Source organism: Toxorhynchites rutilus, chromosome 2, assembly GCF_029784135.1.
Source record: "Toxorhynchites rutilus septentrionalis strain SRP chromosome 2, ASM2978413v1, whole genome shotgun sequence".
Taxonomy (NCBI): Eukaryota; Metazoa; Arthropoda; class Insecta; order Diptera; family Culicidae; genus Toxorhynchites; species Toxorhynchites rutilus.
The window spans coordinates 54,637,150-54,653,085 of record NC_073745.1 but is presented as its reverse complement, the minus strand read 5'-3'; the positions used below and the strand labels follow the sequence as shown (position 1 = coordinate 54,653,085).

Here is a 15,936-nt window from a genome sequence, read left to right as displayed (position 1 = left end):
CGCCCAAAATAGATTTTTTGATTTGAATACTTTCAAACATCCACGTTTTCTTACTTAGTGAACGTTACTGGGTCCAATCACTGAACTCTTCATTGATTGATTACCCTTTGACCCTTTACAATTTCTTTTTACTATAAATTGTCTAGTACAAATTTTCTAGTCTAGTCTAGTCTAGTAGGGTTTTCCAACTTTAAATTCCGAAAGTAAATTGAAATAAAACACACTTAGAATTCGAATTTCGATGAAACTTTTATTTCAAATTAAAGTTTGGTTTATGCCATTATGTGTGAAATACAACATCATTCAAATGTCCACCTAGGGCTTCCTCGCACACCTTGATCCGGAACAGGTAATTTTCGATGACTTGTCGGCACATATGGGGCGGTATCTCGGTCATAACTTCACGAATGTTGTCTTTCAAATGTTCAAGAGTTTGCGGAGGGTTGGCATAGACACGGTCTTTCGCATAACCCCACAAAAAAAAGTCTAGCGGGTTCAAATCGCATCACCAAAACGCGAAATTATGCGTCCCTCAAATTTCGTTCGCAATATGGCCATGTTCGGTCGTGTTTTGTGGCACGTGGCGCCGTCCTGCTGAAACCACATGTCATCCGTATCCATATCTTCAATTTGTGGCAAAAAAATCGGTTAACATGCGGCCATAGCGCTCACCATTCACAGTTACCGTCTCGCCGTCCTCATTTTCAAAGAAATACGGCCCGATGACTCCACCAGACCATAATGCGCACCAAACAGTGACTTCGGGCGGATGCAATGGCCTCTCAACAATCAAGTGTGGATTTTCTGAGCCCCATATACAGAAATTTTGGGTGTTCGCATAGCCACCGAGTTCGAAATGTGCCTCATCGCTGAAGAAAATTTGATGCGAAAATTCAGCATTTTGCTGCTGTTGTTCGTTCACCCAATCGACGTATGCCCGACGCATTCCATGGTCACCACGCTCTAATTTTTGTACCAGTTGGACTTTATATGGATGTAGGTGCAAGTCCAAATGCAAAATTCGCCACAATGATGTATTTGACAAGCCCAATTGCTGAGCACGCCGTGGAATCGAAACATTCGGGTCATCCTCCACACTGGCAGCAACAGCAGCAATATTTTGATGCACAGGTTCCACAATATCCGCAACGGATCCAGTTTGTTCGAATTTACGCATTACATTAGCGATTGTGTGCTCTGTAGGCCGTCCATGACGACCAAAATCCGTCCGTAATGCACGAAAAACATTTGCCGGTTTTTCATCATATTTATAGTATAATTTAACAAAATTAACACGTTGTGCGATGCTAAAACGATCCATATTGTAAAATGGCAGACATTCAACTAACGATATGACGCTTTGGTTGACAGCTATGTCAAACGGTTGTCAGCGCAGGGCTGTATACTTTCGGAAGCCCGAAATGGAAAACCCTGTACAAACGAATTCTACAAAAATTCGTCTTTTAGTGCTTTCCCGCATTAATACAAATTTAACCCCTTCCCTATTGACCGATCTGAAATTTGGAACACAGCTTTATCTTTGCAGTCATTATAAAACTACGTATTCCATGATCTTGAAATCCAAGATGGCGGTTATTTCTAAAAAATTTAAATCCAAAATGACCACCACTACAAAACGGTGAAACAGTGAATATTTTTTTGCAGTACCCCATCAATATGGATATCAAATGAAAGTGCTATTTGAACGTAGTAGATCATGAAAAATCCAAACCCAAGATGGCCGCAATCCCCGAATAACCAATTACTTTTTTAATTTGTTTCATTCAGCTAGACCTGTTTGTATGTATATTCGAATGTCTGTGGGGTAGGTACCAATGTCCTGGAAAAAAGGTAATGAAGATGGTCGAGTTTCGAGCGACATAGCATGCGCTGCCATAACTATTTCGCAAATAGTGACGTCTGTCGTTGTGTTTATCTTTTATTGTCCACCGCATTCATGCAAAAATGCTATTTTCAGGAAGTAATTTATCAATTAAAAACGTACATTTTTGTAGAGCTCCCGCTGAATGTGAGGCTAATGTGACAGCGTGGAGTGAATATTTGTGAAACCCCGTCGAAAAAGACGGATTGAAGTGATATTTCCATGTGGCATTTTCACTCCCCTACGTTCATAGAATCAAACGAAGTTTCATTATTTTACCGTTAATGTTTCGAAGGCTCTCAGTGTCGGTGTGTATGTTGTGAGATAATAATCGCCAATTAATCAAAATTTCACCGAAAATGTTACTGCTTTCAAGAACTAAGCATACGACTGCTCTCTGGACCTTTTTACCCCATGAATATTCGAAATATGTCAAGATACCATTGTCATCTGTTAAAAAACAACCAGTTGAAGCAATCTCTGTGTTTGTGGCCAAGGTTATCGCGACATCGAGCACGTTTTTTGGTCGTGCGAGGTGTATCTGGTCGTCAGATCGAATTTAGAAAACTCCCTTCGGGCCCGAGGAAGACAGCCCAATATACCGGTGAGAGATGTGTTGGCTCGGTTAGACCTTGATTACATGTCCCATATATATGTTTTCCTTAAAGCTATCGATCTTCGTGTGTGATTGTCCCTATGTCCTTATACCCTCCTTTCCTTCCTTTGCGGGTAATTCGTCCCCTTGCTATAAACAGTAGAATAAGTTGAAATGTAAAAACACTATAGATATACGAACAGATTTAAGAATTGAGTGTTCATCAACATTGTTACAGTTTCCTTATACCCCATCCTTCTCCTAAAAATATGTCACCCTTCTAAACTCGAGTACACCGCGAGTAATCGGTTTTCCACCTTACTAACCATAGATGTAAGAAAATTGTGTATATATATAGTTTTAAAATTATATTTAAGAATTCGGCTCCTTTAAACTTAAGTAACTGAGCCTGTAAAAATAAACGAATTAATTAAAAAAAAAACAGTTGAATGATTTCTTGAGAATTTTTGCTCAAATAAGCATGCAACCGTGAGTACTCTCAACATTGTTTTGTTTCTTCCATATACATTCCATATTGAATGCAAATAATTACGACACGATATTTTGCTTGCCAATACAGATACACTTCGCCTACTGCTCCACCTCTATATGTACCTCATTGGGTAGGTACCATGTATTTTTGCAATCCCCTCAATGTCGGTATTAAATGAAATGATTTGACTAGTAGAATACAGTAGATCATAAAAATATTCCGAGGAAAATTAGGTAAGAAAGAAAAAAAAATTTAAAATTTGAATGGTTTTATATTGAAGAAATGTGCTAATCATAGGGGAAAGGGGGGCACTTTCGGGCGGGGGCAGTTTCGGACAACGCTTGTAAAAATTAAGTGGTACAATTTTCAACCAAATTAAAAATATAAGTAAGTTAACAGCCCTTCCACCAGCAGCTGTCATATGGTTTGACATCTCCTGGTCGTTTAATACTTACGAAAACAACACAGTGCCCTTTTTCATACACGTTTCGAAACTTTTGAGCTTGAAGTTGTAAGTATTTCCCTAATTTCTCTGTGAACGATTTAGAAATTTAAGTACATCACCTCAGTTGTACTAATATAAATGAAAAATACGTGCATACAACTCGGAAATAAAGGTCTATTTATTAGATAAAATTATTATTTGTCTTCGGATGGTGGGGCACATTCGGACACTGTTTAATACCTCATAAAACAGTTCATAGCAAGTCACGTCCGAGAGCTGACGTAACTATTTCTGCTCCCGAAATAATTTTCAAGCTCATATAAAAGAATTTCAAAGAAAATCAATTTGCTATTGTGCATAAGTGCAGATCATTGTTCATCAATTCTGAAGCTAAGTATGAATTGTTTTTTTTTCTCTTTTGAGTTCTGGTTTCGGTTGGTTGGTGAGTGATGGAAGGGATCGAGTCCGCTGATGATCCTAACCCTACATCCTCAGAGAATAGGGCTAAGTTAACTCCGGATGAAAAAATTCGAATCCGCTGCTACTCCGACACGGCAAAGGGGCCGTTTGAAGTCTTTATTCGCCAGAAAGAGAGGCCGATTAATGTACTTCTTGTTTCGGCTGAGCTTAAGAAAAACTTTAAATCCATTAAGGAAATAAAAAAGATAAACTTTAGTAAGTTAAGGGTTATGTTTGCCAATCGGGAGGAGGCAAATGAAGTCGTTTCAAATGAGCTTCTATCTCGCCTTTACCGGGTTTACGTACCGAGCGACCGTGTTGAGATCGATGGAGTAATTAATCAGGCTGATCTAGAGATAGAATATGTTGTTAAACATGGCAAAGGAAAGTTTAAAGATCCTCGGCTCCCTTCGGTGCCGGTTCTAGAGTGTAATCGCTTAGGTGTGACTGCCATTTTGGATGGAAAGAAGAGTTTTATTCCATCACACGAAGTTCGGGTTACATTCAGTGGTTCTTCGATGCCAGACTATCTTTGTATTCATAATGTTCTGATTCCAGTTCGATTTTTTTCTCCGAAGTTGATGCTCTGCCAGAAGTGCAAACGATTTGGTCACACAGAACAGTTTTGTGCTAATAAAGCTCGCTGTGGCAAATGCGGACAGTCTCATTCAGATGGGCAGTGCACCATATTGGAAGCCATATGTCTACATTGTAATGGTGTTCATATTGATGTAAAGAATTGTCCCTTATATAAGGAACGGGAATGGTTTGCTCGTGACAGAGTGATTCATAAGTCAAAATTGAGTTACGCCGAGATGCTTCGGCAGGTCGCCCCTGCTGTCAACGATGACAATCCGTACGATTCCCTCAGAGAACTTACGGACTTGGATGAAGAGGTTCCACATTGTAGTCAGAATGCGGCACCAAAACGAAAAAATGTTTCCATGCCAAAACACGCCAGAAAACCGAAGCAGTCCTCGCCTGTCATTCACATAGAAGACTTTCCCCCGTTAAGCCCTACGGTCTCTACTCCCAAACCCATGATTTCACCAACGAAAGCTCCCCGTCCTCATGGATTTTCACAGCAGTATGAACGAAATAATAAAGATCAAACTTCAGGTAAACTGAACATCACAGGTCTGATTCAACTAATTGCTGATATTTTTGTATTAAATCCTGTATGGACAGATACACTGATGAAGTTATCTCCTCTCTTGAACACCATTCTCGCGAAAATCATCGTTTCTTGGCCCCTCCTTGGTTATTCTTGTCTATCGATGGCTAATTCCGGTCGGCCGAGAAAGAATTTTTCCTTGTTCCAGTGGAACTGCAGAAGCGTTTTGCCGAAACAAGCAAATCTTAGAAACTTTTTGAATTGTGTCGATGCTGATTGTTTTGCATTATCCGAAACTTTTCTGGTCGAGGAGTTGAACTTTGTTGTTCCGAGGTTTAACATCATTCGTGCCAATCGCGATAGTCGGGCTGGTGGGGTTCTGTTGGGTATCAAAAACAATTATTCATACAACCGTGTTCGGTTGGTGAACTTGGGTCCAATTGAAGCAGTGGCGTGCTCTATTGATGTCTGTGGCCAGTGGATTACTGTTGCTTCGATATATATATTCCTCCGTCACGCCCATTGAGTTTTCCGATTCTAAGAAATGTGATCAACCAACTTCCTCGCCCGATGTTTTTACTCGGGGACTTCAATTCCCACGGTTGTGCTTGGGGTGAAGCTTACGATGATAGTAGACCAAACTTAATATACGATCTGTTGGATGAGTTTGATCTCTCCATTTTAAACACAGGTGAGATAACCCGTTTGGCTTGCCCACCGGTTAGGTGTAGTCGAGTTGATCTTTCAATTTGTACTTCAAGCTTTGCGCTGAATTGCTCCTGGTCCGTGTTGGATGATTCAGCAGGAAGCGATCATCTACCGATTCATGCCAAATTTTCCGAAAGGGGTTCATTTGAAGCTACAGTACCTTTTGATATCACCAAAAATATTGATTGGGTACAATATTCATCGCATATTTCCAGAGCCACGGACTGCTGTGAGGTGGCCATACCAGATCTCCATAATTATATTTCTAATTTAATGGTTGAGTCTGCTCATCGTGCACAAACGAAACCCGCCCCTGCCTCTTCTTCAGTTAGTAGGTCTCCTACAATTTGGTGGGACAAAGAGTGTTCTGATATAGTAAAGAAACGTTCTAAGGCATTAAGAGAATTCAATAAACGTGGTGCGATGCATTTATTCCTGGAATATAAACGGCTTGAGGCCAGTAGCAAAAAACTGTTCAAATCGAAAAAGCGTAATTATTGGAAAAACTTCATAGACTCTTTGACAAGAGAGACAGCCATGCGTACATTGTGGAACACAGCTCGTAAACTGCGTAATTACTATCCTCCTCCGTCGTGCGTTAACAATTATGATGCAGAATGGATACAGGAGTTTACTAACAAGACTTGTCCGTCGTTTGTCCATTGTGCATGTCCTGAGTTCAGAGAATTACGTACCACCTAAAATGATCTGATTAAAGACTTCGATTTGTTCGAAATTAACCTTGCTTTAACCCAGAGTAATAATTCTTCGCCTGGTACAGATGGTATAAAGTTTTCTCTCATTAAAAATCTACCGTTGTCCGCAATGCGTCTCCTATTAAAATCTCTAAATTGGATTTTCCAAAGTTTCACTGTTCCGTACTCGTGGAAGGAGGTGAAGGTAGTAGCCGTTCCCAAACCTGGAAAAGAACCAGGACTTGCTGATTCATACCGCCCCATAGGTCTATTGTCGTGTGTCCGGAAACTATTGGAAAAAATGATTTTACATCGGCTAGAATTTTGGGTGGAGAAGAATAATCTTCTATCCGCAACCCAGTACGGATTCCGTCAGGCGCGTAGTACGAGAGACTGTCAAATACTTTTAGCGACAGATATTCAGAATGCTTTCGAGTCGAAGGAGGAGCTAGTCTCTGTGTTCCTAGACATTAAGGGAGCCTACGACTCGGTTTTGATTGATATTTTGTGCCACAAACTGTGTCAAATTGGAGTTCCCGTTCAACTGGCCCTATTTATGTTTCACCTTCTATCGTCAAAAATAATGAAGTTTTTCCACAACAATGAGGTCAAATCAGTGCGCACTAGCTACCTTGGTCTAACTCAAGGTTCTGCTCTCAGTCCTTTGTTGTATAACATTTATGTCAGGGATATCGATAGTTGTGTTTCGATCGGCTGTACACTGGTACAGTTTGCCGATGATAGTGCTTTATGGTGCCGTGGAAAGGAGTCTATGTTTATAGAAAGTGCTTTGCAATCATCCTTGAATAATCTGGAGCAATGGGCTGCGAATATTGGCTTTGAATTCTCTGCAGCTAACTCTCTATACACAGTTAATTTCTCAGTCAAACAGCTTCAAATACCTCGGAGTGTGGTTTGACACCAAATGCATTTGGAAAGTCCACATAGAATATTTGGTACAAAAATGCCAGAGAAGGATCAACTTTTTGCGAACTATATCGAGTTCTTGGTGGGGAGCCCAGTCCGCTGAAATGGTCAAACTGTACAAGACCACTATTCGTTCAGTGATGGAATAAGGTTGTTTCGTTTTTAGTATGACCGCAAATTCGCACTTTATCAAACTTGAACGCATTCAATTCAGGTGTCTCAGGATTTGCTTGGGTTTGATGACGTCGACTCATACAAAAAGTGTTGAGGTTTTAGCTGGCGTTTTGCCCCTCAGAAATCGTTTTAACGAGTTGAACTGTAGATACCTTGTCAGTTGTCATATTGCTTCCAGTGACGTTAGGATTGGCTTGGATCTTCTTTTCGACAGGAATCCACAATCAAGGTTTCTTATTTCATATCGAGAATGTCTCACCCTGCCTACAACTGAAGCATCGATGAAATGTTACTTTGATTACGATTTTTCCTCTACGATATCTTGTGTCTCGGTTGATACTTCATTGCAAAGAAATATGCTTAGAGGAAGATCTTCAATTTCCGTAAAGAGCTTGTTCCAAGAAAAGTTGTCAACATATTTTGCGGACGCTGTATTTTACACAGATGGTTCCCTGAAGGATGAGTGTGCGGGTTTTGGAGTGTTTGGCACTGAACTGGAGGTTAGTAGGCGGTTGATTGACCCCTGTTCAATATTCTCGGCGGAATTATCAGCGATTTTATTCGTGGTAGATTACATCAAAGGTCTCCCTCCTGGTAAATACCTTATTTGTTCTGACAGCTTTAGTGTTTTGAACGCTATAAAGAATACAAAAACATCAAAAAAGACAAATCGATTGGTGTTGTACATAAGAGATACCGTTGCATATCTCTTATCGTGCAACTACTTTGTACTATTTTTATGGGTTCCATCTCATTCTGGGATCGCCGGAAATGAGATGGCTGATACATTGGCGAAGTGCGGTTGTGATACTAACGAGATCTTCTTCAGAGAAATTCAGTCACACGATTTTCTTCCGATTCTCCGTAGTAGGGCACTCGAGTCATGGCAGCAAGGGTGGTCTGCAAGTGATCTTGGTAGATACTGCTACAGTATTCTTCCTTCCGTTAAAACAAAACCTTGGTTCGATCAGATCGTTTCTTCACGGATGTTCATAAAAAATATGAGTCGTCTAATGGCAAATCATTATACTCAAAACGGTCATCTTTTCAGAATCAACATCACCGATTCGAATCTCTGCGACTGCGGCAAGGGATACGCCATCATTGACCATCTCGTCTGGGAGTGCGAACGTTACGGGGCATATCGAACCAATATTCTGACCGGAATTCCTGTTCAACCAATTCGAGATATTCTTGGAAACAAGGACATTCAAACCATGAAGCTCTTACACGAATTCATCATGAAATCTAAAATTCAATTATAATTTGGTACACTGTTCGCTTCGCTTTTTTAGACCAACACATAGTATTAGTTAGTATAAGGTAGTTAGTTCCCCTTCCCTTGTCCATCCTTTTGTATGCGAGAATGAAAGCTATTGAATGTTTGGAAAGTATGTGTGTGAGTGTGTTTGGAACTAACCCCGAGTAAGCCGCGGGTAATCGTTTCCTCATAGCTAATTGTTTTATTATTAAGTTTATGCTATGTATATTCTATAATGGTTGATTGGCCAAAATTTGCCCTATGGGACAGCTGTGCCTAATTAATTTTAATAAAGGAAAAAAAAATACCTCATAAAATTTGTGTCTGATTGTTGTTTACTAACAAACATCAATTTAGTCTGATTCTCAGACCTAATGATGGTTCGGAACTAGAAAAAGAAAACCGTTCGAACCAGCATCAACAAAGATGAGATGGAAAGGGCTATCGAACTAGTTTCGAATAGAACGTTTTCATGATTCCAGCTCACAGGTGGTCCAACTAGGTCCATTGTCTTTGCTAATTTCCCAACTAACGGTTGCATAACGGGGAAACTGTTTCTCAATGTTCTGGAATATTTGGAAAAGATAGCAAAAAGCAACGTAAACAAATCAATTACAAAAAATCAAAATTCATTCAAAAAGTCATTGTACTTTGGAAACAATTAAATATTGTCGAGAAAATTGCACAATTCATGTATCTTGTCCACCTTATGTCACAAATCGCTTACAACCGCTGGATGTTTCAGTTATGGGCCCTTTCAAGCAAAAGCTCTCAGTTTCCCAGAACTACAGGATGGCTACTCAACCATCCTGGAAAAACTATTTCTATACACGACCTTTCAGGTATAGTTGCATCGGCTTATAATGCTTCTTTCAATCTGAGTAATATCCTACCTGGATTCAAAATAACAGGTTGCTATCCATTCTCAGGAAAGGTTTTTTCGGACAGGAGGATTTTGAATGCTAAAATGATTTCACCTACTGGAGCAGAGGTAGCAACTGACTCATCGGGTAATACAACAATGCTGCAAAACATTGCGTCTACAGCACAAATAGATTTTACTTTGGCAACTTTGTCCCCGAAAAATGGTGAACCTTTTCCAAAAACTTCACCGTGAAAACCACGACTCGAAAACGGAAGAAAGCCAAATCGCGAATTTTACTAACTCTCATAGCAAGCAGTTTCCTTTCAGAAAAACACTGATAAACAGAAAAATGCAGAATATGCTGAAGATAAGAGGAAAAGGAAGTTGATAAACATAAAATTTGATTTATTTTTTCATTCTCCGAAAGTGCCCCAGGACTGTCCGAAACTGCCCCACACATGGGGCACATTCGTACAAAAAGACAATTCTCAAAAATTCGAATAAACCATTCGTAATCGCATCAACACACACATCTAACACGCTCATATGATACATTGATGTCCAAATGATAACCAGGATGAATTCATGATTTTTTTTCAAGTTTACAAAAAATATTAAAAATCAAGGAAAAAAAAGAGTTCGAATGTGCTCCCCTCTCCCCTACAAATAATGTACTGAAAACTAGAAAATAAATGAGTAAAATAACTTAGCTTAATTTAAACGGTTTCTTTGTGATTGAATAATACAGATAATGTACTAAAAGCTAGAAAATAATTAGGCAAGTAGCAGTTAGCAGTTATGTAACTAAAATAAAATCGTGGGGCACGTTGGATTTCCATTATCCGCATTTAATGGTTTCATCATCCGTTTTAACTTAAAAAGTTTTTTTTACTCATTTTATATATAATTTATCTTTTAACCCCGAAAAACTAAAAAATACCGAACCAACCATGTGTATACACTCAATTTTTCGATTTACTGTATGTTCTACACAAAATGATTTTTCGGCCTTACAAGCTAATGCAACCGAGCCTTAAAAATAAATGAGTTGGAAAAACAGGCGACCCAGCAGATTTCATACGAACAAATTTTGTTTACTATTGATCGCTCTCAAATAAAATACAATAAACACAAAAGCCTCTTCCATTACCAACAGCCGACATTTAATTCACAATACAATTACATACATTCCATGTAATTGACGTCGCTTTCCACACAACATTGATTTGAAGTCTTCCGTTCTGATCGAATGCTATCCGCCGATTTGCTGAAAATAATTGAACATATGTTTTTAGAACCCATATTAAATAGGTGATCAGGAAGAGCGAACATTTTCGAATTTGTATTTTGAAATAAAATTAGGCCAATGATGAAAATATCGACTAAAGATCTTACGTTCTTAATTTAATCCTATTCTCGATCAAATATGGAACCCAGAGTTTCGTCATTCAATTTTGTGGTCGTATCGATATTTACCTCTAAATGTCTGCGTCTGCAGAGTGGTTTCATCATGCATGCCTTAATCTGGGGTGATCGTTTCACCAACATCTGAAATAGAAGTCGAAATTCGCAAATAATAATTTTTATTTCAATCGGCCGAAGTTTTGTCACATAACACATATTTACAATTAAAATTTAACATAACAAAAATATATCTCACACGGATAGAAAAAGAAAAGATTTCCAATATATACTCCGTTTCAAGACGTTAGAATCGCTGATTTTTTTTGAGTTTCTGGAGATGCAAAAGGGGTCCATAAAAAAACCTTCATTGTTTCGATCAGGCGCGAAACATTTAAAGAAAACTAAAACTCGGCGTTTTATAACTGTACAACCAAATGTTTCTCCTTATTTCAAACTATAAGCTCACACAGCTCACAGCTCACACAGCTCACAGCTCACACCAAATCTCGTCCTTATTTTTTTCAAATATGTTTACAATCATTAACTTACCACCAGGGGTGTTTCGATTGAGCGCACATCACTATGCTGAAAAACGAAAAGTAAACGTTTTCAGCTGTTGGAAAAGGGCTTCCTTATCATACACACGGCACTCACCTCGGCTAGTATTAGCCCGGCCGAAACCAGAACTATAAGTGCAATAAGAATCAGTTTCATTTTTACCATCTGCTGCTAACGTTGAGAGCTTATTGGTTTTATACACTATGTTTACATGGTCACATGTTCATTCTAATGGATTGCTTATCGCATTGCATTGGTTGTAAGAGTTTCTAGCTGTGTTTATAAACAAAAGAAAGATATTTGAAAATAATAGAGCTCTGTTGAGTTGTAAATGTTTATGTACCTTATCAAAAAAGCTTGGAAATAGGACCGAATTTTGCAAACGTGACTGAATGAACTTCACTTTCACTGATAACAGAAATGAACCCAAGCAAAATTTTTACTAAAGTGTAGAGAAGCTTTCGACCAGGAAAACAAAATCGGGCTTAGTTCTGATTATTCACCATAACTTCTTGAACTGGTTCTCAACTGGGGTCTGGAATATAAATGTGTAACCATTAATCTGATATAGGGAATCTTGAAACTGTAGCTTGATTGATATATGTCTTCAGTGTCTCTGGTCCGGTCTGAATTTTTATTCTGAGCTAGTTGAACCGACGAATTTCGTCCCGCCCACTATTGATGTTTTGAATTAAATAATTTCGTCCTTCCTCGCAAATTGTTTTCTGTTAAATTGTTTTATAACCTTAATTTTTAAATTTTTTTCTATGATTTTTTAATCTTTGTTTATCCGTTCTCGAGCTAAATCGTGACAAACATATTCCAAATCTTTTACATTTATATAGATGAATAAAATGACGTGAAATAAATAACTTTTTAATTTTATAGTTTTTCCAACATCATGATTGATTTTAATTTTTTTTTTGGCGCACAGTTCTGACGCAGACCGAAACGAATCAAACCTGATGATCAGTGTTGCCACATTTTCATTTGTACCAGAATGGTAAAAAAATCTTTCGCATCTGTACTTTTTCTTCAAAAAATCTGTACCAAAAATCTGTACCATCATTATATTAATATTAACTATATAGAAAAATCATGATGCATGAAAAAATACTCATTTATTTACTACAAAATATTGTATTTACTTACTAACTTTATGTCTACTTTTACAAACATCAAATACTTACGTATTAAAGCCACCGGGGCGCAATTTTTCTTATGAATTCATTTTTTCGTAATGAAATTTATTCTCAGGTGAATGTAATGAGTGATTTCAAGTAATAACACTGACCGAAAAAAGAGACACATTTCACACGCGGAAAAATCTGTACCAATCTGTACTTTTTGACGAAAATCTGTAATCTATACCGTACGGAATCTGTACCAAAAATAACCAAAAAATCTGTACCTTTCCAGAAAAATCTGTACATGTGGCAACACTGCTGATGACAATGGGGGGATGCCATACGAATGAAACAGAAATTTCTGCATTACTCAAGAATTATGCAAGCAAACGAAACCAAATTTGGCGTGTGAAGGTTTTAGGGTTCAATAAATGTTTTTACGGTGATTAGATACTCCTCCCCCTCTCTTAGGGGGGGCTGCCATACAAATGAAACACAAATTTCTGCATTACTCGAGAATTAATCAAAAAAAATTAAACCAGATTAGGCATATGAAGGTTTTAGGGTGTAATAAATGTTTCTATGGTGGTTAGACACTCCACTACCCTCTTTAAGGGGGGCTGCCATACAAATGAAACACAAATTTCTACATTACTCGAGAATTATTAGAGCAAACGAAACCAAATTTGGCATGTGAAGGTTTTAGGGTGCAATAAATGTTTTTACGGTGATTAGATGCTCATCCCCCCTTTCTTTGGGGGGAGGGGGACTGCCATACAAATGAAATACAAATTTCTGCATTACTCGAGAATTAATCAAGCAAACGAAACCAATTTTGGCATGTGGAGGTTTCAGGATGCAATAAATGTTTCTATGGTGGTTCGACACTCCTCCCCCTCTCTTAGGGTGGGCTGTCATACAAATGAAAAACAAATTTCTGCATAACTCGAAAACTTATCAAGCAAATGGAGCCAAATTTGGCATGTGAAGATTTTAGGTGGCACGAAACGTTTCTATGGTGAATGGACATTCCTCCCCTTTTCCTAAGGGGTGAAGAGGGGAGGGGTCTGTCTTTATTATATCATATTTTCTGTATACAATATTTATTCCATGAAACGGAGAAACCTGTTGAATCTTGAACGAGAATTGCGTCTGAAAATAATCTTATATTAGAATGATGTGTTTTGGTTGAAGTACTAGAATTTTTTTTAGTAAAAGGTAAATTCAACGGGGTCGATTAGAAGATCAATCAATGAATAGTTCTGCGATTGGACCCATGAACTTGTGCTTAGTAAGAAAACGTGAATGTTTGAAGGTATTGATAACAACAATCAAATTTTGGGCGGGACGAAGTTTGCCGGGTCAGCTAGTTTAGAATAAAAATTCAGATTTTAAATCCAGAGGTTTGTATTTGAAATCTGCTTCTTTGGAGTACCGTAAACCCCGTAAATACCCAATTATTTTTAAAATCAGTACTTGTGCTAAGACCACAAAACATTATGGAAAATTTTGTTCAAAAAAATTCTTAAGTGTTAATTTGGAAATTATTTAGCAGAAAATTTCAAAATGTAGCCTCGAGGTGAAATTAATCAAACTATAAGCGTCTGAAAACCTAAACGCAGAACATGCAGGAAAAAATGGAAGATTCCAAATGCTTATAACTCGAACATTTCTTACTGTATCGGAAAGATGTTTGCATCAATTGATAGGGAATATTTCTATGCATCTATCGCTATCAATTAAATGTTATTTATCATTAGATAAACAATTGAATATTTGTAAAATGTTAAGCGTAATCTAAACGCCCTAACTACATTGTTTTGATTGGCCCGATTTACAGTTTCCCCAACACGCCATCATAACCAAGCAGCCTTGGTGAAATCGGCATTGCAAATACATGAAAGTGTGGAGATTTTTGTTCTCACCGAAATGTGTTCTCTAGCACATACTTCAAAACCAAGCAGTGTTGGAGAAATCGGCATTGCAAATTCATGAAAGTTGGGGGTATTTTTGTTCCGACTGAAATGTGTTTCCCCAACACACACTTCAGAATCAAGGTGTCTGGGGGAATTGGCATTGCAAATTCGTGCAGGTCGGGGGTATTTTTGTTCCGACTGAAATGTGTTTGCCTAACACACACTTCAAAATCAAGGTGTCTGGGGAAATCGGTTTTGAAAATAAATGCAAACTGCGAGTACTTTTGTATTCGCTTGCCTTTGTGCAGGCTAGAATATGCTTCCTGAACACGGTATAAGTTGAAGTTGTTGATTCATGTGAGCCGAGGGTACTTCTCTACCCGCATGTTTTTTTTTTGCATTCCGAAAAATGTTTTCCTAACACGCATTACAAAAACGGTAACGAACACAACGCTTTGGCTCGGTTATTCAAGATTGCATTGAAGGATATACCTTCATATCTTCTACTCACTGAATTTCTGGCACTGAATACCTGAAGTTTATCAAATCAAACAAATTCGCGGTTCGAGAAGTACTTCCCAGGGAAATGTAACGTTCACATATTTTGTCCTAGGCATCGTACCAAACAAAAAAAAGTCTGTCATTATATTTACTTGTAGCGAAGAACATAATCTATCACAATGCATGAATTGACCTTACATGGCATTTATTCAATCTGTTTACTCACAAAGCAAATATATTGAATTCGGAAATTGTTTTATTCAATCAAAAATCTAATCAATACAAACAATTTGCAAATTGCTAAGCCAACCTAGTCCCACGTCAACTTTGCGGTTATATCATAGATATAGTCCACCCATTTTTTTGAACACGTGACCCTATATTTATAATGTGAAATCTAGCTATAAAAATATGTTTCGCGGGTTATTCATTAATTTGTTAATTGGAACTTTTGAAATTTTGGATCTGGAATCCGGAATATGATTGCATTTGGTGTACAAAGTGAGCGCAGCAACACATGTGATCGATAACAATGTAAGTTTATTAACTGAAAGGGATGTACGTGTTTTATTAATGCCCACTAACAGTGCTGTCAAGCGTAATACGCAAATTTAGAAGGTAAATCGTAACAATAATTCCACCACTAAAAAAAGGATAACATTCCAAACAATCTGCCATTGAAGCATTCTAGAACCAACCGCTAAGATCTCTATGGTAAAATTGACATTGCGTCCAGATACTAAGCCTAAAATGTGTGCTTCGATCTATTACAAATGTTATATGACATTAGAACCATAGACAAGAACGAAAAA

General features: G+C 38.0%; 1 long non-coding RNA gene across 1 annotated transcript; it reads right to left on the bottom strand.

The window, feature by feature from the left end:
* Nucleotides 1–10,691: 10,691 nt before the first annotated feature.
* On the bottom strand, nt 10,692–11,785 carry LOC129771945 (uncharacterized). Its single transcript, XR_008742510.1, has 4 exons — nt 11,677–11,785; nt 11,572–11,607; nt 11,095–11,166; nt 10,692–10,885 (listed from the first exon to the last, which is right to left on the bottom strand). It is a non-coding gene; the product is annotated as an uncharacterized LOC129771945 (long non-coding RNA).
* Between the last annotated feature and the right edge of the window lie 4,151 nt (nt 11,786–15,936).